General features: G+C 37.8%; 1 protein-coding gene, 1 non-coding gene and 1 pseudogene across 2 annotated transcripts in view; 1 reads left to right on the forward strand and 2 right to left on the reverse strand.

Moving 5' to 3' along the window:
- LOC120245810 overlaps positions 1-4258 on the reverse strand; it is a 6609-nt pseudogene extending 2351 nt beyond the window's left edge.
- TAOK1 (TAO kinase 1) overlaps positions 1-22054 on the forward strand; it is a 155013-nt gene that overhangs the window by 34725 nt on the left and 98234 nt on the right. The gene's annotated exons all lie outside the window — the stretch shown is intronic.
- Positions 2611-2714, reverse strand: LOC120246727. Its single transcript, XR_005532119.1, has one exon. It is a non-coding gene; the product is annotated as a U6 spliceosomal RNA (small nuclear RNA).

The following is a 22054-nucleotide window of genomic DNA, read 5'->3' on the forward strand; positions in this document are numbered from 1 at the left end:
CTGAGTGTTATGTGGAAACTAATTTGACAATAAACTATTTGTAAAAAAAAAAAAAAGAATTGTTTAATTTCCAAATATTTAGGAATATTCCTGATTTAGTTTCTAATTCTGTGTGGTCAGAGAATACCGAAATTATGTATGAATTTAATTCTTTTGTATTTGTTGAGACTTCTTTTTCCTTGAATTTTTAACAATGTTTTTTATTTTACTTTTGAGAGGGAGAGAGAGAGACATAGAATCTGAAGCAGGCTCTGGGCTCTGAGCTGTTGGCACAGAGCCTGACGTGGGGCTTGAACTTGTGGACCGTGAGATCATGACCTGAGCTGAAATCACTTAACTGAGTCACCTAGGCGCCCCTGTTGAGACTTTAAAAAAAAAAAAAAAAAAAAAAAGATTTTGTTTTTTAAGTAATCTCCACCTAATGTGGGGCTCAGACTCAACCCCAAGGTCAAGAGCTGCAAGCTTCACTGACTAAGCCAACAAGCTGCCTTGTTTTGACTTGTTTTATGGCTGAGTATACGTCTGGTTTGGTAAATGTTACATAAGCACTTAAGAAGAATGTGTATCCTTTGTTAGATGGAGTGCTTTATAAATGTGAATTAGGTCAAATTGTTTGAGTGTGAGGTTTCTGTATCCTTATTGACTTTCTGTACTTGTTTTCTCAGTTATAGAGAGTAATTTTGAAATGTTAACTATAATTATTCATTTGTCCTTTTGTTTTCTTAATTAAAATCTTTAAAACAAAACATTTACTTTTGAGAGACAGAGTGCGAGCAGGGGAGGGGCAAAAAGAGAGGGAGATACAGAATCCCACAAACCATGAGTACATGACAAAGATACAAAACCCACAAACCATGAGATCATGACCTGAGCCAAAGTCGGACACTCAGCCAACTGAGCCAGGTGCCCCTCATTTGTTTTTTTTTTAACTTTTATTTTTTATTATCGTTTATTGTCAAGTTGGTTTCCGTATAACACCCAGTGCTCATCCCAAAGTGCCCTCTTCCATGCCCATCACCCATTTTTCCTCATTTGTCTTTTCAAAGTTTTGTCAGTTTTTCTTCATGTATTTTGAAGACTTATCAGGTGCATATGCGTTTAGGATTGTGGTATATATATTTTTAATCTTAGTTTATTTTTTGAGGGAGAGAGTGTGTATGCAAGCCAGAGAAAGGCAGAGAGAAAGGGGGACAGAGGATCCGAAGCAGGCTCCATGCTGACAGCAGAGAGCCTGTCGCAGGGCTTAAACCCACAAACTGTGAGATCTTGACCTGAGCTGAAGTTGGAAGCTCAGCAGACAGCCACCCATGCACCCCCGTGCTAATATGTTTTTGACATGACAGTTTCAGATGTGAACGCTACACTTTTTTTTTTTTTTACTCTGCAGGAAATATGTCTTTTTTTTCCTCTGACTAGTCTTAAGACTTTATATTGATTTTTCAGTAAGTTGACACTAATGTACCCTCATCTTGATTTGAGGTTATCCTGGAGGTGTTTCTTTAGAGTTTCTTGAATCTGTGGTCTAAAGTTTCCATCAAATTTAAGAAATTTTTGGGTATTGTTTCTTTTTTTTTTTTTTAACGTTTTATTTATTTCTGAAGGAGAGAGGCAGCGTGAGCAGAGGAGGGTCAGAGAAAGAGGGAGACACAGAATCTGAAGCAGGCTCCAGACTCTGAGCTAGCTGTCAGCACAGAGCCTGACGCGGGGCTAGAACCCACGAACCGTGAGGTCATGACCTGACCCATAGTTGGACACTTAACTGACTGAGCCACCCAGGCGCCCCTGGATATTATTTCTTCTAATAATTTTTTTCATCTTCTTATGTGTTATTCCAGTTGCATATATGTTAGACCATTTATAGACCATTTAACATTGTTCTACAGTTATTGTGATCCTACACATTTTTCTTTTTTAATTGTGCTGTTACATGGTTTTTAAATTTTCATGTCTCCATATTAATAGATCTTTTAAAATTTTGTGTGTTTTCTTCAGTGTCCTATATCGTATTAATCCCATCTAGTGTATTTATTCATTTCTGAATTGTATTTTTCATCTTTTGAAGTTCCATTTTGTTCTGTTTCATTTTTTTTCCTTTCTCTTTTCTCTTTTTATGTATATATTTTTATTTAAATGTGTGTAGACATTTAGAATAATTAATGCTCTTTTTTGCTAATTTCTCTTTCATTCTGAGGTTTGTGTTTGTTGACAGTTTTTCTGTTGGTTATGGATGACATTTCTTGTTTTTTTTGATATGTCTTTTTCTTAGAAGATTTCATTTTATTTTAATTTTTAAGTTTATTTTGAGAGAGAACAAGAGTGTGTGTGAGAGTGGGGGTGGGGGGGCGGAGAGAGAATACAAAGCAGGTTCTGCACAGTCAGCATGGAGCCTGACATGGGGCTTGAACCCACAAACTGCGAGATCATGATCTGAGCTAAAATCAAGAGTTGGATGCTCAGTCAACTCAGCCACCCAGGCTTCCCTAAAATATTTTATTTTTAAGTAAGTAATCTTTACACCCAATGTAGGGCTTGAATTTACAACCCCAAGATCAAGAATCACATGCTCCACTGACTGAATCATCTAGGTGCCCCAGCAGTGTTTACTTTTTTAAAAATATGGACCGCTTCACAAATCTGCATATCATCCTTGTTCAGAGCCATGCTAATCTTCTCTGTGTCATTCTAATTTTAGTATATGTATTGTTGAAGTTAGCAGGTTTTGGTATTTTAATTTTTGATTGAGTTTAGTATGTTGTCCCCTATTTTTTTGCTGTCTTTAAAGAACATTACACTTTGTTTTTTTATTTTATTTTATTTTTTATTTATTTCTAGGAGAGAGAGAGAGAGAGTGTGAGCAGGGGAGGGTCAGAGAGAGAGGGAGTCACAGACTGAAACAGGCTCCAGGCTCAGAGCTGGCAGTCAGCACAGAGCCAGAAGCGGGGCTCGAACCCACGAACCGCGAGATCATGACCTAAGCGAAAGTTGGATGCTTAACCGACTAAGCCACCCAGGCGCCCCTGTTTTTTTATTTTTATTTTTTTATTTTTATTTCTAGGAGAGAGAGAGAGAGAGACAGCGTGAGCAGGGGAGGGTCAGAGAGAGAGAGAGTCACAGACTGAAACAGGCACCAGGCTCTGAGCTGGCAGTCAGCACAGAGCCCGATGCGGGGCTCAAACCCACGAACCGTGAGATCATGACCTAAGCGAAAGTCGGACGCTTAACCGACTAAGCCACCCAGGCGCCCCAAGAACATTACACTTTGTTTTAATGGGCACTTGCTTATGGATCAGCTCAATCCCTTCAGGGATTAAGTTTTTTTGTTAAGGTAAATTTAGAGTAGTCTTTATGCTAGAGCTAATTTAGCTCTACTGGTAAGTTATAACCCTTTTGAGGACTCTACTGAGTTCTCTAAGTCTCTTAAGATTCTCCACTGTGGTTGAGTTGGAACTGAGACCATTTTCTAACCTGTGTGACCTTGGAGAGTTTAACTCCCCAGTAGTTGTTCTTTGCCTGGCCTTATGGAGTTTTACCGTGTGCATGTGCAACTTTGTATTCAGCCAGAGATACTGGAAGGCATCCTCTAAACAGTTCTGAAATTCTTTCTCCAGAAAGTCCACTTTCTCTATTTCATTTGGCTTGGCCTTCCTAAACTCTGATCTCTCTCTCTCTCTTTTTTTTTTTTTTATTTCTAGGAGAGAGAGAGAGACAGCGTGAGCAGGGGAGGGTCAGAGAGAGAGGGAGTCACAGACTGAAACAGGCACCAGGCTCTGAGCTGGCAGTCAGCACAGAGCCCAATGCGGGGCCCGAACCCACGAACCACGAGATCATGACCTAAGCGAAAGTCGGACACTTAACCGACTAAGCCACCCAGGCGCCCCTCTCTCTTTTTTTTTTTAAATAATTATAAAGTTTGTTTATTTTGGGAGAGGGAGAGAGTGTGAGCAGGGGAGGGGCAGAGAGAGAGAGAGAGAGAGAGAGAAGGAGAGATTCCCAAGCAGGCTCCACACGGTTAGAACTGAGCCCATCGTGGGGCCTGAACTCCCAAACCATGAGGTCATGACCTGTGCCAAAACTAAGAGCCAGGCGCTTAACCGATTGAGCCACCCAGGCGCCCCTGATACTTGTCTTCTTACTCAGGACTGCTGTGCTTTTCTTGGAATCCCTTTGCCTATTCTGCATTCTGGAAAGTGTTTCCAGGCAGAAAGCCAGTATACCATAGAACTTACCTTGTTTCACTTCTTGAAGAGATTGTGGTCATGTATTACCTCTTGTTCAGCTTCTAAAAAGGAATTTTATATTTTTCGATCTTGTGTCAGGAATATAAATCCTGTCCCGATTATTCTATCACCACTCAGAAACAGAAGTTGATCCCAAATTTGCATATGCCAAGTTTCAAAAAAGTTTGATTGGTTTAAATTTTGTCATAGTATGAATAGCCAATATCATGATATTCTTTTTTTTTTTTTTTTTAAGTTTTATTTAAGTAATTTCTACATCCAACATGGAGAGACTAAGAGTTGTGTGCTCCTCTGATTGTGGCAGCCTGGTGTCCCTGGTGATACTATTCTTGACTGAATTGTGTCAGCACATACTTGACATATTTCCACTCTTTCTTTTGCCTTTGGAAGAGTTAGTGGGGTCAGTGGAAGAATGTAATCCATACAGTACTAGTAAGTGAATATAGAATATGTAATAAATACAGATACAAGGTGGTATGAGGACTTTTCTATAGTATCTTATTGTGTTAGTGGAATTGATAAAGAATTTACATACAGGGTAATAATTGAAATATATTTGGAAGGGTGGATAAGATTTATAGGCAGAGATGGTGTGGATAGCATTCCAAGTGAAGAAAATAGCCCTAATATACATTATGTCATAGGTGAGAAATAAGTTCAACAAATATCAACTGGACCCAAATTGGGAGAACCCTGAAAAGTCACCCTGGAGCAGATTGTAATAATGGGAATTTGTGGGTTCATTTAAAGTTATTGAACAGGATGATTGAATGATACTTTTGAGGTGCTTTAGAGATCTTAAGTGAATCAAGGGTTCCATATTCATTATGGTCTTTGTTTGCAAGCAGAAAAATGGCGGTGACTATCTTAAGGTGAAATGAAACTTATTGTAAGGCTACTAAACTACTCATAGACTCAGAAGCAAGGCTGGGAAGCCAGTCTGGGGCAGTTCTTGGGGTCTTGATATCAGGAATGAGTTGACAGTCTAAATAGACACCAGAATAAATTAGTGCCATCCATTTCCCCCCCAAAGTTTTTTCATTTTGCTCAAGATTCCGGATCCTTGAAAACAGAGAGTGGAGTTGGCTTAGGTTGGTTCATGTCCAGTCATCTGTGAGGGCAGAAGTGGACATATATATTTATTTTTATTTCTTTTAAATTTTATTTTTTTTTAAGTAATTGCTACACCCAGCATGGGGGTCGAACTCACACCCTCAAGATCAAGAGTCACATATTGCACTGACTAAGCCAGGCAGGTGCTCCAGAGCTAGACGTATTTATACATAGCCTTGTCTAGGTAGAGGAGAGTAATTTCCCAGAAGGAAGTCGGTACCTTTACTAAAATGTGGGTATAGGTTCTGGGAGGCCAGTAAACAACTATGGGTGTATGTCTAATGGATTAAGGGGGAAAGGCCTGGAGGTTAGAATGCTTGTTTGGGAGGCTTTTCTCTCTAGAATAGACAAGAGGTGACAGAGACCTAAACAAAAGGTAGTGGCTATGTCATTGGCAGTAAGGGTTTGGATCTGAAAAACACTGTGGAGGTAGAAGTTTTAAAATTTAGTAACAAATGCTTCTTACTCATTCAAATACACATAATCTTAAAAGTGCCGAGGCCGAAAGTTGATGATGAGTATAGTGACAACCATGTGATAGTAAGCAAATTACATAGCTTTTCTAAGCCTCAGGTATAATTTGGGTAGATAATTTTTTTTTTTTATTTTTTTTTAGTCTTTTTTTTTTAATGTTTTATTTATTTCTAGGAGAGAGAGAGAGAGACAGCGTGAGCAGGGGAGGGTCAGAGAGAGAGGGAGTCACAGACTGAAACAGGCTCCAGGCTCTGAGCTGGCAGTCAGCACAGAGCCCGACGCGGGGCTCGAACCCACGAACCGCGAGATCATGACCTAAGCGAAAGTCGGACGCTTAACCGACTAAGCCACCCAGGCGCCCCTGGGTAGATAATTATTTTAGGACAGTTGTGAGAATTCAATAAAATAAGCAAAAATTCCTGGAATATACCAAGAATTCATGGTTAAGTAGAAAAACAGGGAGGATTTCTTTTGATTATATTTGGTTGGGAGGTGTTATAAGGAGGTGTGCTATATGTTGTTACCTCTGGAAACATAGTGTCTAATGCCTTTCTGTTTAGGGAATGTTATGCAAACAGAAGGGAAGCATTCTGGATTAGAAATTAGTTTTAGATTTAGGGGTTCCTGGGTGGCTTAGTCGGTTGAGCCTCTGACTCTTGATTTTGGCTCAGGTCATGGTCTCATGGTTCATGGGATTGAGCCCTGAGTCAGGCTCTGCGCTGACACCATGGAGCCTGCTTGGGATTCTCTCTTTCTCTCTCTCTTTGCCCCTCCCTCACTTGTGTGCATGCTCTGTCTAAATAAACTGAAAAAAAATAGTTTTAGATTTAGAGTTTTTAAATTAAGCCTTTTATATTTATTTCATAATTTAAGACCTACAGGAAAATTACAGCTAGTACAGTTCTCATGTACCTTTCACCCAGCATCCTCTAATGTTAACATTTTAAATAACAGTGGTCTGTTTGTTGAATTTACAAAGTTAATATTGATACAAAACTATTAATTGAATTATTGATTTTATTCAGATTTATTCAGATTTTCCCACTGATGTCCTTTTTCCTATTCCAGCATCCAGTTCAGGTTACTACCATGCATTTACTAAATTGAGATCTTTAATTCTGTCTCTGTTATTGTGACCTTAGGCAACCACCGAATCCTTCAGGCCTTCCTTCATAATGTAAATATTGACTTAAAGGATATCTGTTTTAATGTTCTGAGTCTGTTTTTATCTGTTATACAATATACTCAGTTTTTATTTTGAAAGATTTTAAGATCTAATCAGTATACCAGATCTTGTTGACAGTAAAAAAATTCAGTTTTTATCTTGTAACTTTAGTATTAAAGGAAAACTATATATTGAGATTTGGGGAAACTCACAAGAGCTTTTTCTTCTAAAATGACAAAAAATAGAGTTTGTGTTTTGACTCATTTTCTCTGCAAAATTAGTTAACAGATTCTCTAGTCATGTAATGATTGAAAGGAAAGTCCTAAAACATTTGTATTGTTAAACTGTTCCTTTTGGGAGTATTAAGAAGGACACAAAGTTTAGAAATGTAATTTAAGTTGTATCTTAATATAATAGAATTTATGATGAAGATAATTGAGAACAGATATATCCTAAATACAGTAAAACTTTGGATTGCTATTAACTTGTTCTGTGAGTGTTCTGAAAGACGAGCAAACATTTCTAATTTTAACTTGATAAACGAGTGATATCTTCCAATTCGAGTAGTACATGATGCCAAACGTCACATGATAACAACTGAGGCAGTGGCTCTTCTCTCTCTCTCTCTCTCTCTCTCTCTCCATCTCTCCCCCTCTCCCCCTCTCTCCCCCCATTCTTCCTCCCCCTCCCCCCTCTTTTCCTGTCTCTTGCTGTGGGATCATGGGTGATTGTCTCCCATGCTTGGATGTTTGGTCTCAGGCTACATTGTTTGGCAGAAATCAGTGATTTTTCAGAACTTTGGAAGGTCTCCACAACTGGCACTAGTGTATTTTTTGTGACTTCAAAGCACCTATGGACAGTCGTTTGCATTTCCATACAGGAGTAAGCTTAGGAATGCTTGGTTCATTCTAAGTCAGTCTGCCTGCAGATACAGACCCTTTCCTCTGCTGCCTTATTGCCAGTTACATTAAATACAGTATATAACAAGAATTTATTAATACTGTACTATATCAACATCCATTCAAGTCTATACAATGGTCCCCATGCAGAAAAAGATTCCACTGAGCCTTTAGATAGGAGTGATTCCATTAGTGATAGTGAAGGTTGTCCTACACAGTAACCCTTCTCTTGTCTACCTCACATCAGTCATGAAGGTTTTCAAATATAAGTGCAGGTTAATTTGTTTATTTTTCTTTATATTTTGTATTTTCTTTATTATTTTATATTATACTACAATATTGAGGTCATTTTTATATGAACATTTTTGGGTTGTGGAATGAATCCTCTGAGTTTCCATTATTTCTTATGGGGAAATATGCTTTTATACACATAAGTGCTTTGGATTAAAAACATGTTCCCAGAATGAATTATACTCTTAAACCAAGGTTTTACTCTAATCTAAGTAGTTCATTTTTTGTTGCTTATTAGTGCTTTTTAAATTTGGGTATGATTTGTAAAAGCTTAAATTGTTTACATTTTGAATTGTTGCCCCTTTTCACTTCCATACTAGGTTAAGAATATCCTATTGGAAATAATCTTAAGATAGTTGTATTTTATCCCTCAGATTCTCCTATTCAGAAATGTTGAACGCAATCTACCAGTAGTCTTCACTTACAGATGATTTATTCTGATTCAAAAGTAGGTTCTATTAAATGACTTCATTACTTTTAAGGACCTTGAATTATAATATTTGACTATTGTATTATTCATTTTCTTAAGTTTACATTTAGTAATTGTGTGAGATGTCATTATTCTAATCCAACAGTTCTCAACCTTTGGTTTGCCAAAAAGATATTTATGAAAAATTAAAAACATATAGGTTTTATGAGGGGCCCAAGAGTATGCATTTTAAAAAAATACTAGGCAGTTTTTATGCAGGTGGCTGTGGACCACATTTTGAAGAAATATAATTGTACATAAACAGTTTTATTTACTGTAAAATTCTTGTATTAAAACTGTATTTTTCATTATTTACTTGATTTCTGTACTCACTCTTACATTTCTTGAATGCCTGCTATCTTTAAGAGACATTGTGTTAGGTACATCAGATTCAGAGATGAATAAGATAGCGTCTGCCTTTAAGGAACTCACTTAGTAGTACGGTGAGATCGGTAAACAAATAATTCAGAACAGTGAGTCAGTGCTAATTGGATATAAGCAAACCTTTTGGAAGTATCACATACACAAACACATAAAACCAGTTAGTTGTGCCTGGAAGAATTAGGGTGAGAAAAGTTTCTCAGTGGAGATGATAACCAGAGATTGAAGAAAGTAGAGGAGTTTAGATAACATCAAAATAAAAAGCTTCTGCACAGTAAAGGAAACAATCAACAAAATTAAAAGGCAACCTACTGAATGGGAAAAGATCTGATAAAGAGTTAGTATCCAAAAATGTATAAAGAACTGATACAACTCAGTTCCCCAAAACCAAATAATCCAGTTCAAAAATATGTAGAAGAGAGGTGTCTGGTTGGCTCAGTTGGTAGAGCATGCGACTCTTGATCTCAGGGTCATGAGTTTAAGTCTGATGTTTGGCATACAGCTTACAAAAAAACAAAAAAGAAAGAAAGAAAGAAAAAAAGAATGCACAGAAGACATGAACAGACATTTCTCCAGAGAAGACACGCAGATGGCCAACAGACAGATAAAAAGATGCTCAACATCACTTATCAGGGAAATGCAAATCAGAACTACAGTGAGATAGCATCTCACACCTGTCAGAATGGCTAAAATCAAAAAGACAACAGGTGCTGTCAAGGATGTGAAGGAAAAGGAACCCTGGTACATTGTTGGTGGGAATGGAAAGTGGTGCAGTGGCTGTGGAAAATAATACACAGGTATCTCAAAGAGTTACAAGTAGGGGTGGCTGGCTGGCTCAGTTCAAAGGGCACATGACTCATGATCTCAGAGTCATGAATTCAGGCCCCATAATGGGCACAGAGATTACTTAAATAAAACTTAAAAAAAAAAAAAAAAAGGTAGAAGTACCCTATGATCCACCAATCGCACTACTGCCCCCCAAATACAAAAACACTAATTCAAAGGGGTAAGTGCTCTCCTAGGTTTATTGCAGCATTATTTATGTATTTATGTACTTATTATTTTTTAAAAAGTTTATATATTTTGAGAGAGCAGGCACAAGTAAGGGAGGGACAGAGGACAGAGCGAGAATCCCAAGTAGACTTTGCACTGGCAGCACAGAGTCTGAGGTAGGATTTGAACTCACAGTCTGTGAGGTCATGACCTGAGCCAAAGTGGGATGCTTAACTGACTAATGCTCCTATTGTAGCATTATTTATAATAGCCAAATTCTGGAAGCAGCTAAGTTCGTTAATAGATGAACGAATAAAAAGGTGTATTATACACACACACAGGAATATTATTCAGCTCTGAAAAGGAATGAACTTTTGACATTTACAACAATGTGGTTGGAGCTAGAGAGTATAATGCTAAGTGAAGTAAGTCGGAGAAAGACAACATATGAATTCATTCATATGTGAAATTTAAGGAACAAAATAAGCAAAGAAAAAAAAAGTAGAGACACACAAACCAAGAAACAGACTCTTAACTATAGAGAACAAACTGTTGGCTACCAGAGGGGAGGTAATGGGAGGATGGGTGAAATAGGGGATGGGAATTAAGGAGTATACTTCTTATGATAAGCACCCAATAATGTTTAGAATTGTTTACCTGCAACTGATATAACACTCTGTGTTAACCATACTGGAATTAAAATTAAAAATTTAAGTAAATAAAAATAAACAACAAGAAAGAAAAGGGGTGCCTGGGTGGCTCAGTTGGTTGTCAGAATCTTGATTTTAGCTCAAGTCATGATACCATGGAATTGAGCTCCGAGTCGGGCTCTGTGCTTTCAGCACAGAGAGTGCTTGGGATTATCCCTCTCCCTAGCTCTCTGCCCCTCTCTCATACACGTGTAGTTCTCTCTCTCAAAATAAATAAATATTGAAAAAAACAGAGTAGAGGAATTTGGCCTGTAGTGCTTACTGGTTATGAGCACTATGTTCTCTATGCAAAATTCATTTAACCCTCACAAAATGACCTAGGTGTTATCTTTTCCCCTACTGTAAAGCAGGGAAATTTGAGGTCAGAGAGATTAAGTTGCTTTCCCAGTAAGTTAATTGCCAAAAGTTAGTATGTTGGCAGATCCAGTTTTGGGACTTAGATAATATAATTCTAAAACCCGTGTTTTTAGTTACTGTATTTTCAAGGCTCTGTGGTAAAAGGAGCATGACAATAAACTGAGAGGTCTGTCATCAGAGCACAGGGGTTGAGGCTAAAGAGATAGGGTAGTACCAGATAATGTAATTGCTTTAATGTTAATGATTCTTGTTCCAACTGAAATACAGTGTAAAGGATCGAATGACATAATCAGATTTGCATTTTGAAAGGTCATTCTGGTTGTAGTAGACTAAATGGATTGGAGAAGGGCCAAGAATGGATGCAATGGCACTATTTAGGAAGTTGTTACAATAAGGCAGCCCGGAGTGAGATAAAGTAGTAGCCTGGATGGAATAAGGAGATTGTGGAGATGTAGGAAAGTGGGTCACTTTGAGGAAGATTTAGGAGGACGAATCAATGAGATGTGATGATGGATTGGGTTATGAGTGAAGGAAAGAGAGTTGTCAAAAATAACTCTTAGGTTTGCCAACAGCTGAATTGAATACAATCAGTTGGTTTTACATAGGACACAGAATGATTAGTTTGAGTGATTAGACTATGTTGAGTTAGAAGTGCCTTTAAGATATTAAAATGGGGATGTCAAATACATAGTTTTATAGTACCTTTGAACTTTCTGTGTAGTAAATAAATGAGTTGTCCATTATTTTGCCCCTAATAGCATAGCTGACTGATACTTTTCCAGGGCTTTATCATAGTTGTTATCTCTTGAATTACAGGTAAGAAAAAAGAATGTGAATAGAGTTTGGCTCTCAGTAGAGCTAATAAAAGAATGTGAAAAGATTCTTCAATCTAGAAAGCCACCAAGGTGGTGGCTTAAATTTAAGATTTAAGAGAATCTTAAACAGGCTCCACACCCACTCAGCACCAAACTCTTCCCATTCAGAACCATTTGCGCTGGGCTTAATCTCACAACTATGAGATTATGACTTGAGCACAAATCAAGAGTAGGCCACTTAACTGAGCCACCTAGGCGCCCCTCTAGTTTTTGTTTCTGATGAAGTCATCAGTCTACCTCTGGTTAATTTTGGCATATGAAGCATAAGGTAAAAGGATTCTAACTTAGCTTTTTTGAAGTAGAAAACTTGGAAATGGGAAGTAGGTTTTGCATTCTACTTCAGTTCTAATGAAATGAGGGAATGCTGTTAAGAATATGCAGTTGCATGTAGACCTTGAAGAATGCTCTGGTGGATTAGTAATGTCTTCCTATCATGGAAGGGGTATTGAGAGGATAGTGACAGCATTCTTATCTGCAATCCCCAATTTGAACATTGTTCCAATTTTATTTATGGAATATTCTATTGGAAATACTTTTACGTGAAATCAAAGTAAAATTGGTTGGATTTTTCTTTTCTTGTTTTGCTGTTTTTCCTTATTATTAGGGTTATGCCAGTGTCAAAACAAATTGAAGTTTTCCTGCCTTTCTGCTTTGAAGTTTGAAACTAATCATCAATAAAATTATCACAATCTAATTTATAATTAGAAGTAACACTTTCTCATTCTGTTTATTCTCTTGTGGTTTTCCTAGCTTTTCAGTGCACTTTAGTTGTTGTTTTATTATTAAGTTTATTTATTTATTTTGAATGAGAGAGAGAGTGAGCACAAGCAGGGGAAGGGGCAGAGAGAGGGATACAGAGAGAATCCCAAGCAGGTTCTGCCTGTCAGTGCAGAGTTCAGCGTGAGGCTCAAGAACTCATGAACTATGAGATCTTGTTCTGAGCCGAAGTTGGATGCTTAATCAACTGAGCCACCCAGGCACACCGTTAGTTATTATTTTAAACTGTTGTCCTTTTAGGTTGTTTCTAGTTTTCCCATTACTCCAACTTCTAATTTTTAAAATTTTATTATTTTTTCCTTTAAAAATGTTAATGACCAGGAAGTGATATGGAGTAACTGCCAAACCACATAAATTAACATTTTTTGCTAATGTTTCTGATCCCCGAAAGAACACTTTTATTGGTTGATTCAAACTGTGTGAGAGTTTACATAAGTTGCTGTCTGGGCTCGTCACTGAGTGTGGTTGGTGGACCCATCTTCTAGTGGTTCAGCAAAAAGGGTGGTTTCACTGTTTGGCAAGCTTAAAATCTTCCATCTCAGGAGTAGCCTCTGGTCTTGGTCTTGAGTGATAGAGATTCTCTAGTAAGGGTCAGTCTCTTTTCATTTTAGTGACTTTCGACAGCTCTACCAGTTCAGGTTTCACCCAGTCCAGTTTGTCCAATACCCTCTTATCAAATTCTGCATGCTGTTTGCAACAATGAAGAAATAACTGTAGGTTGGAATAATTAATGCAGGTCCATTACTCTGTAAAGACTCCACACAAGAAGCCTCATCTGCCCAAAGAAGTCCAGAGCATACTTGTTGACAAGTTGGGAGTTTAGACCCCACTGCTAATCTTTATCTTTGAGCGGCAGGGCATGAAGTTTTTTTTTAAGATTTTATTTTATTTATTATTTTTGGATTTGAGAGAGAGAGCTTGCGAGCAGGGAGGGGCAAAGTGAGAGAGAATCTTAAGTTGGCTCCACGGTCTGCACGGAGCCCTATGCAGAGCTTGATCTCAGGACCATGAGATCCTGATCTGAGCTGAAATCAAGAGTGGATGCTTAACCGACTGAGCCACCCAGGCACCCCTTTAAGAATTTTGTTTTTATGTTTTATTTATTTTGAGAGAGAGAGCACAAGTGGGGAAGGGGCAGAGAAAGAGGTAGAGAGAGAATTCTAAGCAGGCTCCACACTGTCAGTGCATAGCCCAATGCAGGGCTTGAACTCCAGGGCCATGAAATAAATCAAGAGTCAGACAAACGTTTAACTGACTGAGCCACCCAGGCACCCCTAAGATTTTAAGTAATCTCTGCACCTATCCTGAGGCTCATATTTACAACCCTGAGATCAGCAGTGGCATGCTCCACTGCCTGAGCCAGCAAGTTGGTTGTCCCTGGAGCTTTGTAGAGATGGGCTGCAGCTTTAAGCACAGAACTGACATTTTTACCTCCTTGCACTTTCGGATCCTCCAGAGAGGGCAGCTCTAGTGTGATCATGGTAGGAGACTCCCCAGCTGCGTTGCCCCCATCTCCTAACTTTTTTATTTTGAGAAATACAAGATTGATTGGAAAGTTGCTAGAATTATACAATAAATACCCAATGTACTCCTTATGAACATTCACCAGTTGTTAACATTTATTACCTATAACTATTACTGAATTACATAGACACTTATTTGATTTCCCCTGAACTATTTGAGTTCATTGCAGACATGATTATAAATACTTATGTGTTGCATGGGGTACCTGGGTGGCTCAGTCGGTTAAGTGTCTGGCTTCGGCTCAGGTCATGATCTCGTGGTTTGTGGGTTCAAGCCCCGCGTCAGGCTCTGTGCTGACAGCTAGCTCAGAGCCTGGAGCCTGTTTCAGATTCTGTATCTCCCTCTCTCTCTGACCCTCCCCTGCTCACGCTGTCTCTCTCTCTCTCTCTCTCTCTCTCTCTCTCAGAAATAAATAAAACACTAAAGAAAAATTTTTAAAAAAGTATGTGTTGCATGAGAATAAGGACATTGTCTCGCTAAACACAATAAAAGTGCCACAGTCAGGAATTTTAACAGTACAGCACTCTTATCAAATATACAGTCCAAAAAAAAAAAAAATATACAGTCCATATTCAGGTTATTCTAGTTTGTCACAATGATGTCTTTTAAGGATGGATCCCCCCCCTCAAATAAGGGACCTTCATTGCATTTATTTATCATATGTCTTTAGTTTTCTTTAACTTTTAGAACATTTCCCTGGTCTTTTTTGGTCTTTAATGCTATTTTGAAGAATGCAGTTAGTTGTTTTTCAACTAATTTCCATTTTGACAGATTATCAATTATCTTTGTGAGATTTTAAAATTTGTTAATATGGAATTGTAGATATCTAAAAGATTGGTAGTCTTTTTTTCTTCCCTCCAAACCTTTGACCCAGTAATTTTTTTAGAGAATATTTTTCAGGGGCACCTAGGTGGCTCAGTTGAGCATCTTCCTCTTGATTTCAGTGCAGATCAGGATCCCAGGGTTGTGGGATCGAGCCCCATATCTCCCCATCTCCCCCAGTGCACACTCTTTCTCTGTCTCAGGAAAAGAAAAAAAAGGATGTTTTTCAGTGTATGCAAGAAATTTTGGAAAATCTAAATGGAAATCTTTCCTTTGCAAAGTTGTTAACACTTGTAGATTTTGAGTTATACTAAAACTTAAATTTCTGCATCCATACCTACCTGGCATTTAAGTTTCTAGCACTTTGAAGAATCATTGAAATTCTAATGTTTTTTATTTGCATTGTAAAAATTCATACAAACTGCATTTACTAAAAGTAGAATAAACTAAAAAGTACTGATAAGCAGAAAGAAGAAAATAAGTCTCTACATTCTAGGACTCACATATGACAGCTGTCAACATTTTAGTCTATACCCTTCCAGTCTGGAGGGAATGAAGGTGTATGTGTGAGAGACACATTAAAAGAATTTTGTGTTGGCTGGCTCAGTTGGTAGATAATGCAACTCTTGACGTTGGGCTTGTAAATTCAGCCTCCACATTGGATGTAGAGATTACTTAAAAATAAAATCTTTTTTAAAAAAAGGAATTTTGTATTGTAGCACTGTGCTGTAGCTTGCTTTGCTCTCCGTTAATGGTGATTGCATTATTAAACAATGAAAGACTGGAGAAGTAGAGATGCCATATGATCTTATTATTGGGAAATAACTGGAAAGAGAGGCTCTTTCTTGTCTTATTAGTCAGCATTTAGATTCTTACCAAGTATTGTAAATAATTCTTTTTTTAATTTTTTAAAAATATTTATTTCTGAGAGAGAGAGACAGCGTGAGCAGGGGAGGGTCAGAGAGAGAGGGAGATAAAGAATCTGAAGCAGGCTCCAGGCTCTGAGCTGGCTGTCAGCACAGAGCCTGATCCAGGGCTCGAACCCATGAACTGTGAGATCATGACCTGAGCCAGAGTCGGATGCTTAACCAACTGAGCCACCCAGGTGCCCGCCCCATAAATAATCTTAATGGTTGAATCTTACAATTATTTTTATAGTTCTCAGAATCTCTGTTGATGGGGATAAGGGAACATTAGAGAGGTGGGTACTTGTGGAAAATTGCAAATTATGAAAATCTTAAACTTTATTTGGAACTAAGTTTCATGTAAATGCTATGGCCAGAAAATGAATTTTTCTTAATATTTAACATTTGTTTTTAAATAGGTAAAACATTCACCATTCAAAAAACACAAAATTGTGAAAAGTCTCCTCATTTTTGTGTTTCAGACTCTTGAATCCCTTACTTAGATGCTGGCTACCGATGTTATCGGTTTCCAAGTATCTTTCCAGAGATACAGTTTTTGTGTGTACAAGAAAATTTGTATATGTCATAAGACACATTTGAAATGATTTGATTATTTTAATCTAATTTCCTTTAATAGTACTAACATTTATACAGTCATACCTCAGAGATATTGTGGGCTTGGTGCACATCACCCCAATGAAGTGAATATTGAAATAAAATTAGTCAAATGAATTTTTTGGCTTCCCTGTGCATATAAAAGTTATGTTTACGCTATACTGTAGTCTACTATGTACTGCAATAGCATTATGTCTTTAAAATGTACATACCTTAAATTTAAAAATATCTTATTGCTAAAAAATGCTAACTATTATTTGAACTTTCAGTAAATTGTAATCTTTTTGCTAGTGGAGGGTTTTGCCTCTTTGTCGATGGCTGCTGACTGATCAGGGTGGTTGTTGCTGAAGGTTAGGGGGACTGTGACATTTTCTTAAAATAAGACAACAGTGAAGTTTGCAACATTGATAGTCTCTTTCTTTCACAAACATTTTTCTGTTGTATGCAATGCTGTTTGATAGCATTGTACCCAGAGTAGAAATTTTTCAAAATTAGAGTCAGCCTTTTCAAACCCTGCTACTCCTTTTTCAGCTAAATCTGTGGAATATTTTAAATCCTTTGTTGTCACTTCAAGTCTTCATAGCATCTTTGATAGAAGTAGATTTCCATCTCAAGAACTACTTTCTTTGCTATAAGAAAGCAACTCCTCATACATTAAAATTTTATCATGTTGATTGTAGCAACTTAATTACATCTTTAGGCTCCACTTCAAAATTTAAATCTCTTGCTATTTTCATCACATCTGCCATTACTTCCTTCACTGAAGCCTTGAACACCTCAGAGTCGTTCATGAGGAGTGAAATCTACTTCTTCCAGTCTCCTGTTAATGTTGATATTTTGACCTTTTCCAATGGATCATAAATGTTCTTAATGGCATCTACAATGATGAATCCTTTTCCAGAAGGTTTTCAGTTTCCTTTGCCTAGATCCATCAGGTACTATCTATGGCAGTTATAGCTTTACAAATTGTATATTTATTTATTAAAGATTTTGTCTATTTTTTTAAGTTCGTTTACATATTTTGAGAGAAAGAGTGAGCAGGGAAAAGGAGAGAGAATCCCAAGCAGGCTCTGCACTGCCAGCATAGAGCCCAGCGCAGGGCTCGAACTCATGAACTGTGACATCATACCTGAGCTGAGATCAAGAGTCAGATGCTTAGGAGCACCTGGGTGGCTCAATTGGTTAAGCGTCCAACTTTGGCTCAGGTCATGATCTTATGATTCGTGAGTTTGAACCCTGCATTGGGCCCTATTCTGACAGCATGAAGCCTGGAGTCTGCTTTAGATTCTGTGTCTCCCTCTCTCTCTCTCTGCCACTTCTCTGCTCGTGCTCTGTCTCTCTGTCTCTCAAAAATAAATAAACATAAAAAAAAAGATACTTAACCGACTGAGCCACCCAGTCACCCCTAAAAGATTTTATTTTTATTTTTTAATTTTAACTTTTTAATTAAAAAAATTTTTAAATTTTTATTTATTTATTTTGAGAGAGATAGCACAAACAGGATAGGGACAGAGAGAGGGGAGAGAGAGAGATTGAGAGAGAGAGAGAATCCCAAGCAGGCTCCACACTGTCAGCACAGAGCCCCATGTGGGGCTTGAACTCAGGAACTGCGAGATCATGACCTGGTCCAAATCAAGAGTCAGAGTCTTAACCAACTGAGCTACTCAGGTGCCCCAAATTTTTATTTTTAATCTCTACATCCAGTGTGGGGCTGGAACCTGCAGCCCCTAGATCAAGAGTTGCATGCTCCACCAAGTGAGCCACCCAGCCGCCCCTCACATTGTATTTTTATTTTTATTTTATTTTATTTTTTTTAATGTTTTATTTATTTCTAGGAGAGAGAGAGAGACAGCGTGAGCAGGGGAGGGTCAGAGAGAGAGGGAGTCACAGACTGAAACAGGCTCCAGGCTCTGAGCTGGCAGTCAGCACAGAGCCCGACGCGGGGCTCGAACCCACGAACCGCGAGATCATGACCTAAGCGAAAGTCGGACGCTTAACCGACTAAGCCACCCAGGCGCCCCTCATTGTATTTTTAAATCATAAGACTTGTTGAAATTATTCTTTGGTCCATGGGGCTGCAGAATGGATGTTGTATTGGCAGATATGAAAGCAACATTAATTTCAGAGCACCTGGGTGGCTCAATCGGTTAAGCGTCCAACCAGCTCAGGTCATGATCTCACGGTTCATGGGTTTGAGCCCTGCGTCAGGCTCTGTGCTGACAGCTAGCTCAAAGCCTGCAGGCTGCTTTGGATTCTGTATCTCCCTCTCTCTCTGACCCTCCCCTGCGCTCTCTCTCTCTCTCAAAAATAAATAAAACATTAAAAAAATTAAAAAAAGAAAACAACATCAATTTCATTGTACATTTCCATGTATATGGGTGACCAGATGCATTGTCAATGAGCAGTAATATTTGAAAGGAATCTTTTTTTTTCCCCCCTGAGCAATAGGTCTCAACAGTTGGCTAAAAATACTCAGTAAATCATGTTGTGAACAGATCTGCTGTTATCCAAGCTTTGTTCTGTTTATAGATGACAGACAGAATAGATTTAGCATATTTCTTAAAAGCATTAGGATTTTCAGAACAGTCCATGAGCATTGCCTCAACTTAGAGTCACTAGCTTTAGTAACCCCTGACAAGAGAGTTAGCCTGTCCTTTGAAACTTTGAGCCAGGCATTAACTTCTCCTATATAGGTATGAAAGTCCTAGAAGACATTATCTTCCAATATAAGACTGTTTAATTGACATTGAAAATCTGTTGTTTTTAGTGTAGCCACCTTTATTAATTATCCTAGCTAGATATTCTAAATAACTTGCTGCAGCTTCTACATCAGCAGTTGCTGCTTTACCTTGTACTTTTATGTTGTGGAGATGGCTTCTTTCCTTAAACATCATGAACCAACCTGTGCTTGCTTCAAACTTTTCTTCTGCAGCCTCCTCAACTCAGACTATACAGTTGAAGAGAGTTAGGACCTTGCTCTAGATTAGGCTTTTGCTTAAGGAAGGTTGTTGCTGGTTTGATCTTCTATCCAAGTCACAAAAACTTTCTCCATATCGGGTTAATATCCAGAACATATAAAGAACTTTTACAGCACAATGCAAAAAATCCCAAATAATCTGATTTAAAAATGGGCAGAGAACTGAATAGACATTTTTCCAAGGAAGACATGCATATTGATGCCATTAGACACGTGAAAAGATGCTCAACATCACTCATTTCTCATCATCAGGGAAATGCAGATCAAAACTATAATGAGATATCATCTCACACCTGTCAGAATGGCTAGCATCAAAAAGACAAGAAATTGGGGCGCCTGACTGGCTCACTTGGTGGAGCACGCGACCTTTGATCTTGAGATTGTAAGCTTGCGCTCCATGTTGGGTGTAGAGATTTCTTAAAAATAAAAAAATAAATAAATAAAAATAAAGACAAATAACAAGTGTTGGTGAGGATATGGAGAAAAACTTGTACAGTTGGTGAGAATGTAAACTGGTGCAACCACTGTGCAAAAGTGTGGAGGTTCCTCAAAAAATTAAAACTAGAAATACCATATGGCTATAAACCCAAAGGAAATGAAAACACTAATTTGAAAAGATAAGTGCACCCCTATGATTATTATAGCATTATTTACAGTCGCTGAGATACAGAAGCAGTCCAAGTGTCTATTGATAGATGAATGGATAAAGAAGATTGGGTATACAATAGGATATTACTCAGACTTAAAAAAGAATAAGATCTTGTTATTTGTGAATTCATAGATGGACATGGAGTGTGTAATGCTAAGTGAAATAAGAGAAAGACAAATATCATATGATTTCACTTGTATGTAAAATCTAAAATATAAAACAAATGAAAAGACAAGCAAACACAAAGCAGAAACACAAAAAAACAATATCTACAAAAAACAAACTGGTGGTTGCCAGAGGGTAGGGGGTGGTGGGATGGACAAAATGGGTGAACCAGAGTGGGAGATACAGGCTTCGATTATGGAATGAATAAGTCATAGGGATCAAAGATACTACATAGAGGACACGGTACAGTCAGTGGTGTTGTAATAATGTTCTGGGTGACAGATGGTAGCTAACACTTGTGGTAAGTATAGAATAATGTATAGATTTGTTGAATCACTATGTTGTACACCTGAAGCTAATGTAACATTGTGTGTCAACTATACTTAAAAAAAAAAAAAAAAAAGCAAAGACAGTATACAAAAAAACCCCAAACCACCCTGAACACCTTTCTTCATATCAGCAATAAAGCAGTTTCCCTTTCTTATAATTTGTGTGTTAATTGGAGTAACAATTTCCTTCAAGAAGTTTTCCTTTGCTTTTATAACTTGTCTGTTTGGCATAGGTCTTGCTCTCAATCTTTCTTTCGACATGCCTTCCTCACTAAGCTTAATCATTTCCAGCTTTGATTTAAAAGACAGAGAAGTGTGGGGCACCTGAGTGGCTCAGTCAGTTAAGCATCTGACTTCAGCTCAGGTCATGATCTCAAGGGTCGTGAGTTCGAGTCCCGTATCGGGGCTCTGTGCTGACAACTCAGAGCCTGGAGCCTGCTTCGGATTCTGTGTCTCCCTCTCTCTCTCTCTGCCCATTCCCCATTCATACTCTCTCTCTCTCTCCTTCAAGAATAAACATTAAAAAAAAAAAAAAAGTCAGAGAAGTATACTTTTTCACTTGAACACTTAGAGGCCATTGTAGGGTTATTAACCATCATATCCAGGTAATCTATGCAAGGATACATAGCAATAGGAGTATTTGGGAGACTTGGTTTTTCTGTGAATTCTTTCTACCGTTTGAAATTTTTGTTCCCCAAATACATGTATTACTTTTTTTTTAATTTTTAGAGAGAGATAAGATTATGTTCTTTTAAAGAAGGTCCTTAATTATACAGTCTTATCAGTAACCATTTTATGTATGTGTTTGTATTCCAATTAGACTGAGAAGGGGACAATTTTTCTTTCTCTAAAGGGATTGAATGTTTGACTGAGTTGGCTGTTTTCTAAGCCTGCGCCCTCTGATTAACAGATGTAGGGAAAAGGGCTTTATGGTATTGAAGCAGTTGCTTAAGACCAACAATGTCCTTTTTGTGAAAATCTGAAGGTTCTTAAAAGATGGAATAGCATGACATCATCACTGTTCATCCAAAGAGCATTCCTCAAGTAATACTGAATATGCTGTGATTATCAGTACCCTTCCCCCATCTTCTTTCTGTGGCTTTGACTGATGTTATTGTCGCTCTTTGACTATGTTTTACAAATGTGGAACAGTTACTTAATTCTCAAAATCCTAATTTGGTCTGAGATTTAAAAATAAATTATATTGGATTTTTTAATTCTAGTTTCATCAGCTTTCTTAGATGTATGTTTTAGGATTGAACAAACTGGCACCACCTACAAAAATTGTTTATGTCTTTTATATTCAACCCCAAATAATTTAATAAA

Source organism: Hyaena hyaena, unplaced genomic scaffold (genome assembly GCF_003009895.1).
Source record: "Hyaena hyaena isolate Hyena2069 unplaced genomic scaffold, ASM300989v1 scaffold_10, whole genome shotgun sequence".
NCBI classification, from domain to species: Eukaryota; Metazoa; Chordata; class Mammalia; order Carnivora; family Hyaenidae; genus Hyaena; species Hyaena hyaena.